Source organism: Mastomys coucha, chromosome X (assembly GCF_008632895.1).
Source record: "Mastomys coucha isolate ucsf_1 chromosome X, UCSF_Mcou_1, whole genome shotgun sequence".
NCBI classification, from domain to species: Eukaryota; Metazoa; Chordata; class Mammalia; order Rodentia; family Muridae; genus Mastomys; species Mastomys coucha.
In genome coordinates, this window is record NC_045030.1 from 99536782 (window position 1) to 99549953 (window position 13172).

Sequence of the window (13172 nt, forward strand, 5' to 3'; positions counted from 1 at the left end):
AAAAAAAAAAAAAAAAAAAAAGATCCTCCTCACTGTTACATGGAAAATAGATTTTGGTGAAACCAGAAAGGAAACAGAGACCAGTGAGTCTCTACACGCAGAGATATGTATGCAGCAATATATGATGGGCTGGAGAGGCAGAGTGGAAGGAAGAGGTGGTCAGTAAGACCAATGTCACTAGTCTACCACACTTGTCTGGATCTGGCAAGGGTTCACTGGCACTGAATGAAAGGCCTTGTCAGTGAAGGAATTAGTTCCAGTTCCAGGAGTTCACATTCATCAGGACTCTGGTCTGTTTGATGAGTACTGAGAACATTTGAAGGAACCAAATGCAGATAGGGCCATGTCAGCTAGAGAGAAAAAACTGTCTCCAGCCCCTAAAATAGAGAGGGCATGGAGGCATGGGACTTTTAGAGGTTCATTGGAACTCAGAAAGACTTAAGATAGCTTTGAGCCCACTGGCCAAGCCACAGACAAAGACTGGAGCTGATCCTAGTGCCCATCAGAAGTGGCCATCACTGCCCATGCACACAAGCTGATATGTGTGATTATATTTATAAGCACATGCACATCCTGACTCTCGTGCTCCTCCCATGATCACGGGTACATCAAAGCAGAACCTCCCAGTCTCATCATCTCATCCCTCAATGAGGACCAAGTCCCCATTGGAACTCCATCCCTGTGTATCTGCATGTGCTGATCATGATCTTGTTCTCTGGGGTCCAGAAGTGCAATACTGTGGGACTGAGTGCATGCTATTAGTTTTGCATCTGTCCCCTCTCCTCCTTGCTTTGAGAACTCCCTCGGGCCTTGCCTGGCTTGGGAATCACTAGACTTTAGATGAGAGCCTAGTAAGTACCAAAAGTGCTCAATACATTGTTGAATGAGGACAGCCCTTTAAGAAGTAGAGGGTCCTCTTTCTCTTCCGGTCCCAGGCGCTGCAGGAGCCGTGGCTTACAGTGCAGACATGGCCAAGTCCAAGAACCACACCACACACAATCAGTCCCGCAAATGGCTCAGAAATGGCATCAAGAAACCCCAGTCACAAAGATACGAGTCTCTGAAGGGGGTTGACCCCAAGTTCCTGAGGAATATGCACTTTGCCAGGAAGCACAACAAGAAAGGCCTGAAGAAGATGCAGGCCAACAACGCAAAGGCAGTGAGTGCACGCGCAGAGGCCATCAATGACCTGGTGAAGCCTCAGGTCGTCAAGCCCAAGATGCCAAAGGGTCCCAGCCGCAAACTCAGCCGTCTGGCGTTCATCGCTCACCCCAAGCTTGGAAAGAAGATTCGAAGCTACATGGCTAAGGGTCAAAGGCTCTGCCAACCAAAGCCCTAGGTTCAAACAAAGGCAGGGGCCAAAGCTCCAGCTAAGGCCTAGGCTGCAGCTCCAGCCCAGGCTCCCAGAGGTGCCCAGGCCCCTGTGAAGGCCCCATAGAAAAGGCTCCTGCCAGTGTGAAGATAGATGGACTGCTATGACACACCTACTTACACAGTTTGCAGATGACCAGTGTCCTATGCTGTTTTTACAAATAAACTCGAGGCAAGAAAAAAAAAAAGAAGTAGAGGGTCCACGGATTGGGGAATGGATAGAGCAGAAGGCATCCAGAGCACGCTGGGTCCTTTTCTCTGAAGGATGGCAAGGACAGCACCTGGGAACCATCTGGAGTCTTGCTGCAGCACCAGGACACCCAGAGGCTGCCTTAATCCTCCCCTGGCCTGGGAGTACTTCATGGGGCAGGGGCTGTGAGAAGCTGGAGGGAAGGGGACAGGGAGAAGGAACAGATGACACTGGGGATGACTTGAAGAACTCAGTGGCCCAAATAGCCTGTGCTTGGGGCAGCAACTTCACTGGCTTAATAAGGTTTCCGATCCTCAACAGCAATTCAGTTCCAGTCTACATCCCGGAATCAGGACCCAGTCTGAAGCCTGTCACTGTGGACACCCCCGCCTCTGCAGACTAGTCCAGTAAATGGGATGCTTAGGTGGGTATAGGGTGTGCAGTGGCCACCCAAATTAAGTTCAGAGTAAAACGCCTTGTCTTCTTTAGCTGTGTGGCCATAGGTAAGTCAACTCCTCTCTCTAAGCCTTAGCTTTGCCATTCACAAAAGGGACAAGAGTAACATCTTTGAAGAACGGATGTGGGGAGATATAAACCAGATCCGTTGAGCTGGGCATCTACCTCTGTGGTCGAGCACTTGTCTAGCTTATGATCCTGGGTGCAACCCCCATACCATAAAAGATCATGTTCTGTGAAAACACCTTGCAAGTATTCCTGGGTGGATTTAGTCAACCTTTTCTTTCTTTGGAGGCCAGAGGTAAAGAATTCATACAGAAAAAAAGTAGCAAGAGTAATGAGCCGCCATTTCAGCAAACAGTCTGTTGTGACACTTCACAATCAGCAAAGTGTTTTCTCTTCCATGAGCTGACTTTACAGAATGCATCCTTAGGGAACAAGCATATGGGGGATGAGTATCTTCCATGAAGACAAATATTGGGCAGATAGCAGAATCGATTGGCTTAAGCCAATGGTCATAGCTGTGTCCACACAGGGAATCCTCCTACACATCTTATAACACAGAAGAGCCGGGTATCAAGTAAGTTGGGGCCTCCTTATTAAGTTACTAGGCCAAAAAACTGCCCTGGATGTAGTACCCAGCCTGGTCCCCCATCCTTCCTACCTGGAGCCGTCCCAGGCAGAACAGAGCTACCATCTCGGAGTACAGAGAAGCTAAGGACCTCTTTCTTGGATCCAGACATACCTGTGGTTCTGAGGCTACAGTGACTTTTCCAGGGCTGGGCTAGTGAGACCTAAAGATATACCCAGTGGAAGCCTCCCTGCAGGCAAACCTAGACTTCTGGGAATCCTGCTGGCCAGGCAGATAGCAAAGGGAGCCTCAGTGGATGAGGGAGGTGCTGTTTGGGGAGCAGGCTGCCCTCCAGTCTACCCTCCTTTCACACCCAGTAGTTTATTAAGAGTGATTTGTTAAGCTGTTCCAACCTGTCAGCAGCCACTTCAATGGCTTTACTCCTGCTTGGGTTTTTTTTGGGGGGGGGAGGGGGTTCAAAAATGTCAAAAGTTGAGAGGTGAGCTAGAAGGGACCAGAAATGGACCTCTGGGGGGAAAGAGTGCAGGCCTGGCTTCACCTTGAAACCTTGTTTCAATTGGGTGTCTGAGGGAAATTCCGGCTCTTGCATTCTGCTTGGCTCTAGCCTCAGGCAAAAGAGAGGGATGGGGAGGCAGTGATGGTTGGCTTGGGCATAGGCAGGTGGGGTGAGGCTACTAATGAGTGAGGATGAGGAATGAGTCTGACATGGAGGTGAGGATGAGTGGAGAGTGGTACGGTCATGGGACACTTGGATGCCTTGCTGGTCTTTGGAGCACATGCCCAGATGTGTAGTTGAGGGAGCGTATGTTTGTGTCACACTGCACCCAGGCACTCATGTCCAGCCCTCTTTCTCATTAGCTCATTCCATCCGCTTAACCATGTCATTTACAAGTGGTTTAAAAAGGCTCACAGAAGTCAAGTGACTTGTTAGAAGTTACATACATTGAAAATGGAAGGGCTGAGTTGGGTGCCCTATCTGGCCAGCCCCAAAGACCGTCAGAGCACCTGGGGCATTTTGAGTGAATCACTGAAAAGCTCCACAAATGTAGAGGATGGGACGAGGGTAGCTAACTAGTAACCCGGGCCTCTGGCCCTTACTAGGACGTTGACTTCTTGTTCCCACAAGGAGTAGGGGCTGAACCTTAGGAGTATCAAGGGTCCTATCAGTTTAAATAGTTCAAGATTAATCTGATCTATTTTCTCCTTGCCATGGACAGAAAGTATGCTAGCCAGCCAGGGCCAAGGGCAGAAACCTGGGAGAACTGAAGCCACCCGGGGTGAGGGAGGCATGGGGTGGGGGGAGTTGTTCCTGAGAGGGCCAGGCCCATGGTACCCGACCAGGTGCGGCTTTGAGCAAGACTTGGCAAGAGGAGACAGGTCTGAGGCGAGCCTTGGCTCTTAATCACTGCTCCCTCCCTCTTGCACGCCCTGCCACCCTCCCAGGAGTTGGGCGCCATGGGGGGCTGGGAATGGGAAGGGCCTGCCTGCCACATCCCCTCTTGGCCCTGGCCCTGCCCCATGGACTCTGGGGGAAGCTCATTAGCTGGAGGGGCGCCCTAGCCCTCCCCTCACAGCTTGTCACACAATTAGCCACCCTCTCTGTACAAGTTGCTGTGTAATTATTGGGTCTTGGCGGGCCATGTAATTAGCCTGCCCCAGCCTCCAACCAACTCTCAGGGTCATTAGTGGGCCCACTAGGGGTGGGGGGGGAGCGAGTAGAGCATCTGCATGACAATGTACACATTGTGATGCCTCTGCCTACATCCAGGGCAGAGGGGCAGCTGGTTCCATTGTGGGGCCAGTTCCTGGGCACATCTGCCCCTGGCCCAACCCTTGCTCAGAAGCACCTCCACCCTGACCAGCCACTCATAGGTTCCAAACCTTTCTTCCCTCTCCCTCGAGACCCACAAGCCTCCCAAGAGTCTTACAAGGGAGTATTCTGCTCAACCCCACTTCACAGATGTGGCAACTGAGGCTTTCAGAGAGGTCTGGACTCTCCAAAGATCATTTAGTGCAGAGGTGGTTCCACAAGGATTGGAATGACAGGTTTGCTTCATTCAGTCCTTGCTACTACCACACTGCCCACTTCCTACCAGGGCTCTCTTTCCTGTTCTGGAAGTGCCCTTCCAGCCCACTTTTCCAGCTACCACCTCTCCTCCGTCCAACCTTTCAGGAATCCTTAGAAAATGTCCTCCAGCCAGCAGTTTGACCCACTCCCCTAAGCTTCTGGAAGAACTGGGGAGATCCCCATGTCAAGTGTGGCTGCCTTGGAAAGAGTTCCTTCTATCTAGGCAGCTGCAACCTTGGAGAGCTTGGGGAACATCCCTGGTTTCCTGATGACCATCCTTAGAAAGACACTGTCTCCCAGATCCTACCCTGTTAATTTACCTCATTCAGGAGTCTGCACTGTGCTCTGCTATCAGGGTATGCTGATGGAATGGTGGCCATGAGAAGAGATGAGAAAAGGGTCCCTAGATGCTGAAGCCAGATGTCAAGGTGTCACAGGACCATGGTCTGTGTGATAGAGCCTGGCTGGCTATTTTGAGCTAACTGATCTTGAGCAGATTCTCTGTGTCTGAAGTGCCTGGGAATTGCTGTGAAGGTTAAATGACCTAGCTCTGGCCAGTGCCTGGTTTGGTTACTGCGGGGAAGAATGTAAGAGAGCTTTAGTTTCCACCAACTCGTGGTGTCTGAACCTAACCCGATCTTCCATTTCTCCCAGGGGTACAAACCAAGTCTCTAAGGACAATCACCATTCCGAAACTCATCCCTCCTGCCAGACCCTGAAGGCTCCACCCACCTTCCAGCTCCCCCAGAACCTTCTCCCTATTTTGAAGCAGCATTATTGGAGGCTGCAGGGAAATTAGTTGTTCCCTTGAAACCCCCTGCCCCGCCCCCCCACCCCCCTTCCCAGGGCTGGTGACAAGTATGTGGGACTTAATTGGCTGGCATGAAAGGCAGCACTGACATTAATTGGCTACATTTGGCAGGCAGGCCCCCAGTCTCCCCCTCCTCTCTCCAAACCCCTACTGCTTCCCAGGAACCTTATCAATCCCACCATGGGGACCAAGGGCTTCCAGGCCCCTGCCAATTAGGCACTTTTTGCTCCTTTTCTTCCCCTGATGGGGTTTCGTTAGAATTTATGACACTCTATAGGGTTGGGGGCAAGGGGGTGGGAAGCAGGAGATGGGGAGGCTGGGAGAGGCCCACTCCTAAGGAGAACAGGCAGGGGGAGGGGAGGGTGCGGATGTGAAAAGGACACTTGGGATTAGGCACCAAGCAGGAGGGAGGGAGGTCAGCCACAGGATGGAGGGTGGTGGGGGAAGGGAAGGGGGGCTTTGGCCAGGCCAAGAAGACTAATTTAATAGGCACTGTGTGTATACTTGGAGGAAGATTTGTAAAAGTTTGTGGTGATCTGGTAACGTGGCTCCAGGCCAGAGCTAGGAGGCCAAAGACATGTTTGCTTTCTACCTTTCCTCGCATGGCCTTGGGTAAGTCCCTCTCTGAGACATGAAGGTACTTGGCAGGACAGATGGTTCCCACCCTGAGCAGAATCCAAGAAGAAAGCAACTGGTCAGCCCTGTCACTTTAGAGAGCTCACACTGGCTTTGGCCACTGTGCCAATGGTGATGCAGGGTGGTCTTGGCCAGCTTCACAGGGACCTGACTCTGTTCTAAGCCTTGGCTTCTTTATCTGTAAAAGGAAGATAACAGGCGGCCTGGGGGACCTGTGGATTGAAGCTGAGGGGACAAATTTACTTGTTATTCCCCTAGATTCTGTATGGTTTGGAGAAGAAAGTTGTCGTTTGCTTGCTTGAGAGTCTTTCTATATAGACTAGCTGGCCCCGAGCTCACAAGCCTTCTGCCTTAACTTTCCAAGATGCTAAATCTCTCAGAGCTTGAGAGCTAGTTGAAAGTTGTGCTGACGGGGCCACTGGGGCAGATGGAGGCAGGGATGAGGGACCACCTTTTCTTATCCTGTGAAGCCAGCTTGCAGCCATTGTAGCTGCTCGATGGACAATATTTACAAATGCAAGACTCCTAGGTGCATCTGGATATATAGACAGTGCCTTTTGTGAGCTGGGAAGCCTTGGGCATTTTCAGTCTATACTAGTATTTTGGTGTTACAGGGAGGATCAGGTGTGTTACAGGGAGGATCAGGTGTGTTACAGGGAGGACCAGGTATGATCCTCGTCATTCCTACGTGCCAGTTGCTGCTTTCACACATGTTCATGCATCTCTTCTTCTATGGCCTTTAATATTAAATACAGCAAATTCCATTTCTGTTCATCCCTTTCAGGCTCCATGTGAGCCTTCTACTGTAAAAGCCACCTCTCCTTAAGCAACTCTGTTTTCTAGTCTTTATCCTGCCTTCCTTGGCTCTATGCTCCCAGTCAGTGTTGAGGAATATGCCAGGCTGGATGATCAGGCCGAGACCCTCATCTTGGTGAGGAGTGGCCTGATCGGTTCTTTTTAGAGTGCCCAGCACTGCCTTCTCCCCAACCATGTCCTTTCTGTGGGCCAGAATTCGGATTTAGAGAAGACATTGGCCTTCTTTGCCATTTGTTCTCTGACAAGATCATGGTCACTGAAGGACACCAAGGATGCAATAGCCATTACCCTTCCAGCAAAGTTCTGATGCCCATTATGAGCTAGAGAGGGAACATTTTTTTTATTTGTTTTTACACAGAATGATGCAAACAGCCGCTGTATCACCGTGGCATGCCATTACAATGCTGGTTTTTGTCTTGGTGATTCATTGGCTCACACATAGTCTAAAAGGACCAGGCAGCAGCAACCTGTCACTAAGAAGTCTGAGCTTTTCTCAAATGGATCTTAGACACAATTCACCTGTGCCCCTTTGCCTCCTTGAACAGATATTTCCTATGCCTGACTCACCTCTTTTCTCAATTTAGATGACCAATCCCCCAAACTCTGAGTAGATCATTATAACTATTATCATTTCGAGGCTCTGCAATGGTCTGGGGTTATTATCAACTCTTGATTTATATTAACTAGGTTAGTTATTATAACAAATCTATAAGGTGTGGACAGTAAGCTTCCTTTTACAGATAAGGAAACCAAGTCTTAGAACAGAAAGTCACTTGTTCTGAACCATACAGATAAGATGGAAGGAAGACAGGTTGTGAATGCAGGCAGACCTAGGTAACATACTGCTCTATGCCTCTTGCCTTTGGGAGCATCTTTGAGTCCTTCCTCATCTGGCCACTGTTTCTACAATTCACTCATAAAGTGCATCATGGTGAATAGCTGCCCTTCCTTTCTTCTTGGCATTCATCTTAATGGCCCACCAGTTCATTAGACCCTCTGTTTTTGAGACAGTTCTCATTTTCCCCCAGGTTATCCTTGAACTCATTATCTTCCTACTGCAGGCTTCAGAGTTCTCAGATTAGAGATGTACACCGCCAGGCCTGTACTGTTGGACCCTCTGCAGTCCTACATGACACCTTGCATCCTAAAAACCCTGGACCCCACCCATAATGACTTACATTCCACCTGCAAACATAGAATCTCCTCTGAACACTCTGGGGAATGCCACGGGATGAGAACAAACTGTTGACCACAACCTCCAGCTCCAAATCTCAGAGAGGTACAAATTGTCATCAGGGATGGGTTTTAACTCCTTCAGAGGCTCTAACCCTCAAGTAGACCATACAGTCCACCCATTTCTTACACCACAGGCCATGTATAATTAAAATTCAAAAACAATACTAACTCATAAAATGTGTGTAGAGAACTCAAACAAAGCTTTGATTTTTTTCCTCCAAGATATTACTTTGCTATTTGAAATTTTTCTTTCCAAAAGTGTTCTCTCTTTCTCTCCCTCCCTCCTGTCCCTCCATTCCTGCCCCCACTCCACATATACGACTGCTCTGCTAGAGCTTTACATGAAGCTTCCCTTGTTTATCATGTTTTCCCCTTTGCTGGCCAAGTGTTCTGCCTTATCTACTCTTTGACATTGCCTTTTAGTCTGACTTGTGCCTCCCGAACCCTGTATTCCACCCTGAAGCTCTGCTTGCCCACCAACCGCAAAGAACTGGCAATGAACTGTGTGTCCATCTCTCCTGTGAGCTCAGGCTAGGATGCTCAGGCTAGCAGCAGTGCCCTGTCTGCAGAACCCCAGGCTTCACACATCTTTTCAGCACCCATCTTGTTCCCTCACTGAATCTGAAACTCTAGGGAGTGTGGTCCAGGAATCTGTATTTTAAGAAACCATCCAGCAGACCTTAATGAACTAGGGAGTTTGAAACCTGTGACTGCTACAAGCTGTGCTAAGCAAAAGATCACCTAGAAAAGTTCGGGCTACAACCCAATTCCATGTAAATGGGCACCAAGCTGGTTAAAGGGACCAAGTGATCTTGGGTTGCCTGATGTTTTGATTGAGCATCTTCAGCCATCTCTAGAAAACAGAGCTAGATACTTGGCAGGATTGGTGGCAGGCTGTTAATTTTTGAGCAGTTGAAATGCAGTAGGATAGTCAGACATATCCACAGGTATTTCATCATTTAACCTGAGGCCACCCGTGTGCTGAGTTAATCACCAGCTCCTGTAAAAGTGAGGAATTGGAGGCATAGAGAGGTCAGGAGCAATGGAGAAGTTATACCCACACCTGTCAGAGTTCATTTAACCTAATGCTTAATGCCTGCTGCCTAGGCTAGCACCTCAGAGGTAATGAATGAATGCTTACTATAGGCCAGACATCTTTCCAATAGCGTTACAAAAGTCCAGTCATTCCGTCCATCTATGATTCCATTTTAGGAAGGCCAACATTGAGGTGCGTGAGTTTACTTACTCAAGGTCTCACCACAAATCTGTGTGTGGCTGGGAATCCCAGTCAAGACAGAGGGGTTCTGGCAGCCTCATTTACAAACTGCATTTGTTGTCCCTTTGAAAGCCAAGCACAGATGACATACTGGGAGTAGGGTGGTGTGCCCGCTGGCCTCAGCAGTCCTAGTCAGGTGGGCTGTGTTTGATCCCACTGGCTTTCAGTGCATGGATGAGCTCACATCCTTTACCCCAGTCAACTTCACCTGGCTGTGGATTGCTGCTCCTCTCATTGACTCTTCAGTCCCGCGGGCAGTCACCTCCAGTGTAGGCTGATCCTCTGCTGTTCTCACTCAGTGTCTAGCTGGCGAGTAGTCATGGAGACGTGGACTGGGAGTCACAGGTCGCCATGGCCTGAGGGGATGGAATCCCAGCAGTTGGGTTTCCTGCCTCTACCGGGTTCCTACCTGCCTGGGAGCCTGCACAGTCCCAGGCTGTTGTGCATAGTTGATGCCAGCTTCCTACTCTGACAGGTGGAAATATGAACTGCTAGACAGTTGGACAAGCCCATGTGTCTGCCGGCCTTCATTAGAGTGCCAGAAGTCATGACATGTTCCCAAGTGGCAAGCCTGTGCCATACATATGCTTCATGAGCCAGCACCCTCAGTCAGCAGTTCTCCCATAATTTCTTCAGACTCTTGAGAGGCAAAGCCCCCAAGGGAACACATCCAGGTTTTTTTTTTTTTTTACCACCCCGTGCCAGCACAATGATGTTCTTTTCTGCAGAAGCAGCCTCCTTGTGGCCTGATATTAGAATGGAAACCTGGAGACTCCTTTAGCAACTTGCAATGGCTGCTTGGCTTTTGCTTGTCTAGCTGGGCTCCTGTGCCCAGGCACATCTCTCCCACAGAAAACCTTTCTTGCCAGCCCTTACTATTCCTCAGAACATTCCCTGACTTTACCAAGTGTCCAAGCTTTTTGCACCTTTTGCTGGCCCTATCGTTGGCTGGCCCTGTCCCCTGGCCTGATGAGGTAACTTGTAGCATCTCCAAGTATGTGAGCCTCAGCCTGCGACCTTTAACTCCTCTGAAGGAGGAACCTTGTTGTGTTTCTACTCTTCTTACATTTCACTCCCACACAGTGTCTTTATGCTTGGCTTCTACCTTCACTAAGATCCAGGCTGTGCACCTCACCTCAGTATCTCTGTGCACGTCCTCCCTTCCTCCCTCCCTCTCTCCTCTCCATCTCCTGTTTGCCTCCTAAGGAGGCATGTCTCTCCTCCCCTCCATACTTACTCTGTAATGCCATTAATTACGCCCTTAGTTTCTTATTTTCACCTCTCCCCCTTCCTTGAGTGCTATTTCCTCCTCAGCCTATAAGGATTTTCAGCTCTCCCCTATCCTTCAAAGAGACCCTCCTTTGACCCTGCCTCCCCCTCAGGCTGGGCCTTCTCCTTTCCTTTCCCTTTTCAGTTAGACTCTCAGGCATGGCTGTCTTTCTCTGTGTCTGCTCTAGACCTCCCACTCTCCCCTCAGTCTACTTCAGTATATCCTCCCTCCCACCTCTTGCTGGACAGTGTGCTTTCACAAGTCATCAGTGATCCCCTTTGTCACCAAATGGTGTGACCATCCTCACATCTGTCTCTGCCAACAGTTGCTTTTTGCTTGCTCTTCTCCACCCTGCCTTGGCTTTGGGTTCATGGATCAGTCTCTTGCCTTCTTTACTCCCTCCCAGGGTTCCTTTCCTCTTCTCCTTTACCACACAAGTGCCATCTTTGCTCTATCTGAAGCTATTGGCTATCTTTTTCTCTTTCAAGAGCAATAATGTCCACTCTACTCCACGGCTTCTGGTGTTTTCATTTTCTCTCTAGCCTGCTTCCTTCTTTCTAGCCCCATTTTCTTTGGTTCATTCAACAAATGGCAATTGAACTCTTTGTAATACTCATTGTCCTATACTCTGCAGCAACCACAATAAACTAGACAGTCAACGCGTTTGTCCTAATTACACATCCATTCTGGTGAGGACAATAGAGAAGAAACAAATACGCAAGGAGACGAGGAAGGACTAAGTGGATCACTATTACAGAGACTAATAGGAGAGACCTGTTTTACCTATGATGTTGAGTGAAGGCCTGTTCAGGGAAATGATATTTAAACTAGGAGCTGTAGGCTAACCAAATGTCACCAAAGAAAAGGGGTGAAGAAAGCTGAAGAAAGAAAGCACCTTTCCAACAAAGAGAATAGCCACTGCAAAGGTCTTGTGCTAAGGACTGAAATAGATGCCAGTATAGTGAAGCATGGACAAGAAGGGAATTATACGATCCATAAGATCAGAAGGAAGTAGGTACCACACATCTTGGAAAGAGGCTTGTCTGATTCAAAGCCCCGGGCAGAAACCACAAGTTGGAAGTTACAGAGATGGAGAGTCTGATAGGCATTTTGAAACCCACTCTGGTGATTGCTAGGAGACAAGACTGTAGCAGGGCACAGGAAATAGGGGCAGAGGTCAGGAGGCCCACATAGTTGCTCCCTAGAGAGAAAATGGTGGCCACTGCACAAGCAAGGGAGGCATGGATGGATGGCATCCATTGGAGGAAGAGCAATAGTACCTGATGTTCAACTGAAGATGAGAATGAGAAGGAAAGAGTCTAGAATAGCCCTGGGGCCTTGGTTCCAGCACCTAGTCAGTTATGCTGTTTCCTAAAATGGGAAGCCATGGGGGGAAGGCAGGCTTTAGAGACAGCCCATCTCTCCCTGAAGCATTGAAATCAAGGCATCAAAGTAAATAGTTAGTTAAATTAACCTGGAGATCAATCAGGCCTGGGAAGGCAATGAACACTTGGGGATGCAAGATTCTCAGTGACATTCAAGATCCTGAGACTGCCCAAGCTCACTGAGGGAGAGAACCTAGCACACATGTTTAAGGGGACACAATAGGTGTTGCGGAGTAATGAACTGAGTGGCTGGGAAGGTTGGAGAAAATAGAGTGTGTATTGTCACAGGAGTGCAGAAGGAATTGGACAACTTTGGGGAGGGCTGCTGGGAAGTCATGTGAGCTAGCTTGAAGCATGTAGATGGAGCTAGCTCATATAGAGCACGGGCCCCTAATGGGAGCTGGAGTGGGGGCTAAAGGGCTTAACTTAGGTTAACTCCTTTAATCCTTACACCAATGCAACCAAGGTTACCGCTATTATCAGGCCTACTTTACAGATTTAGACATGGATCTTAAGTGGCTTTTGAGGTTACCCAGTTGGTTCAGAGTAGGGTGAAAGGTCAGTCTTCCTTCAGAAGCTCTGCTCAGGCCACTACCATGGCGAGCTTCTCACAGTAGCTGCTCTTAGAAAGGCATGCTGCATTTGGCAGTCTGGCAGTTGTTGGAGCTCTAGACAGGACTGGTTTTAGTTGAAGGGTGAAGAGTGAAGGCAGAATACAGTGGCTGATTTACAGGAGGCAAGAAGTGGAGACAGTGGAGAAGTCTCCTTGTCAAGGAAAGTAAAGAAACAAGGGTGTAGGTAGAAGGAAATTCACACTGAAAGAAAGACTTGAGAGAAGGATTCTTTGTGTAGCCTGTGCTGGCCTGGATTTGGAAATCCTCCTGCCTCATTCTTCTGAATACTGGGATCATAAACCCGTACCACTCCTCCACCCTACTCCATTCTCTGTCACCTAGTCTTTCTCCTTATCCCCTCCGTATCTTCCTCTCTTCTCTCTTCTTCTCTTCTCTTCTCTTCTCTTCTCTTCTCTTCTCTTCTCTTCTCTTCTCTCCTCTCCTCTCCTCC

General features: G+C 49.0%; 1 pseudogene; it reads left to right on the plus strand.

The window, feature by feature from the left end:
* Positions 1 to 967: 967 nt before the first annotated feature.
* Positions 968 to 1553, plus strand: LOC116093723 (annotated as a pseudogene).
* The last annotated feature ends 11619 nt before the right edge of the window (positions 1554 to 13172 follow it).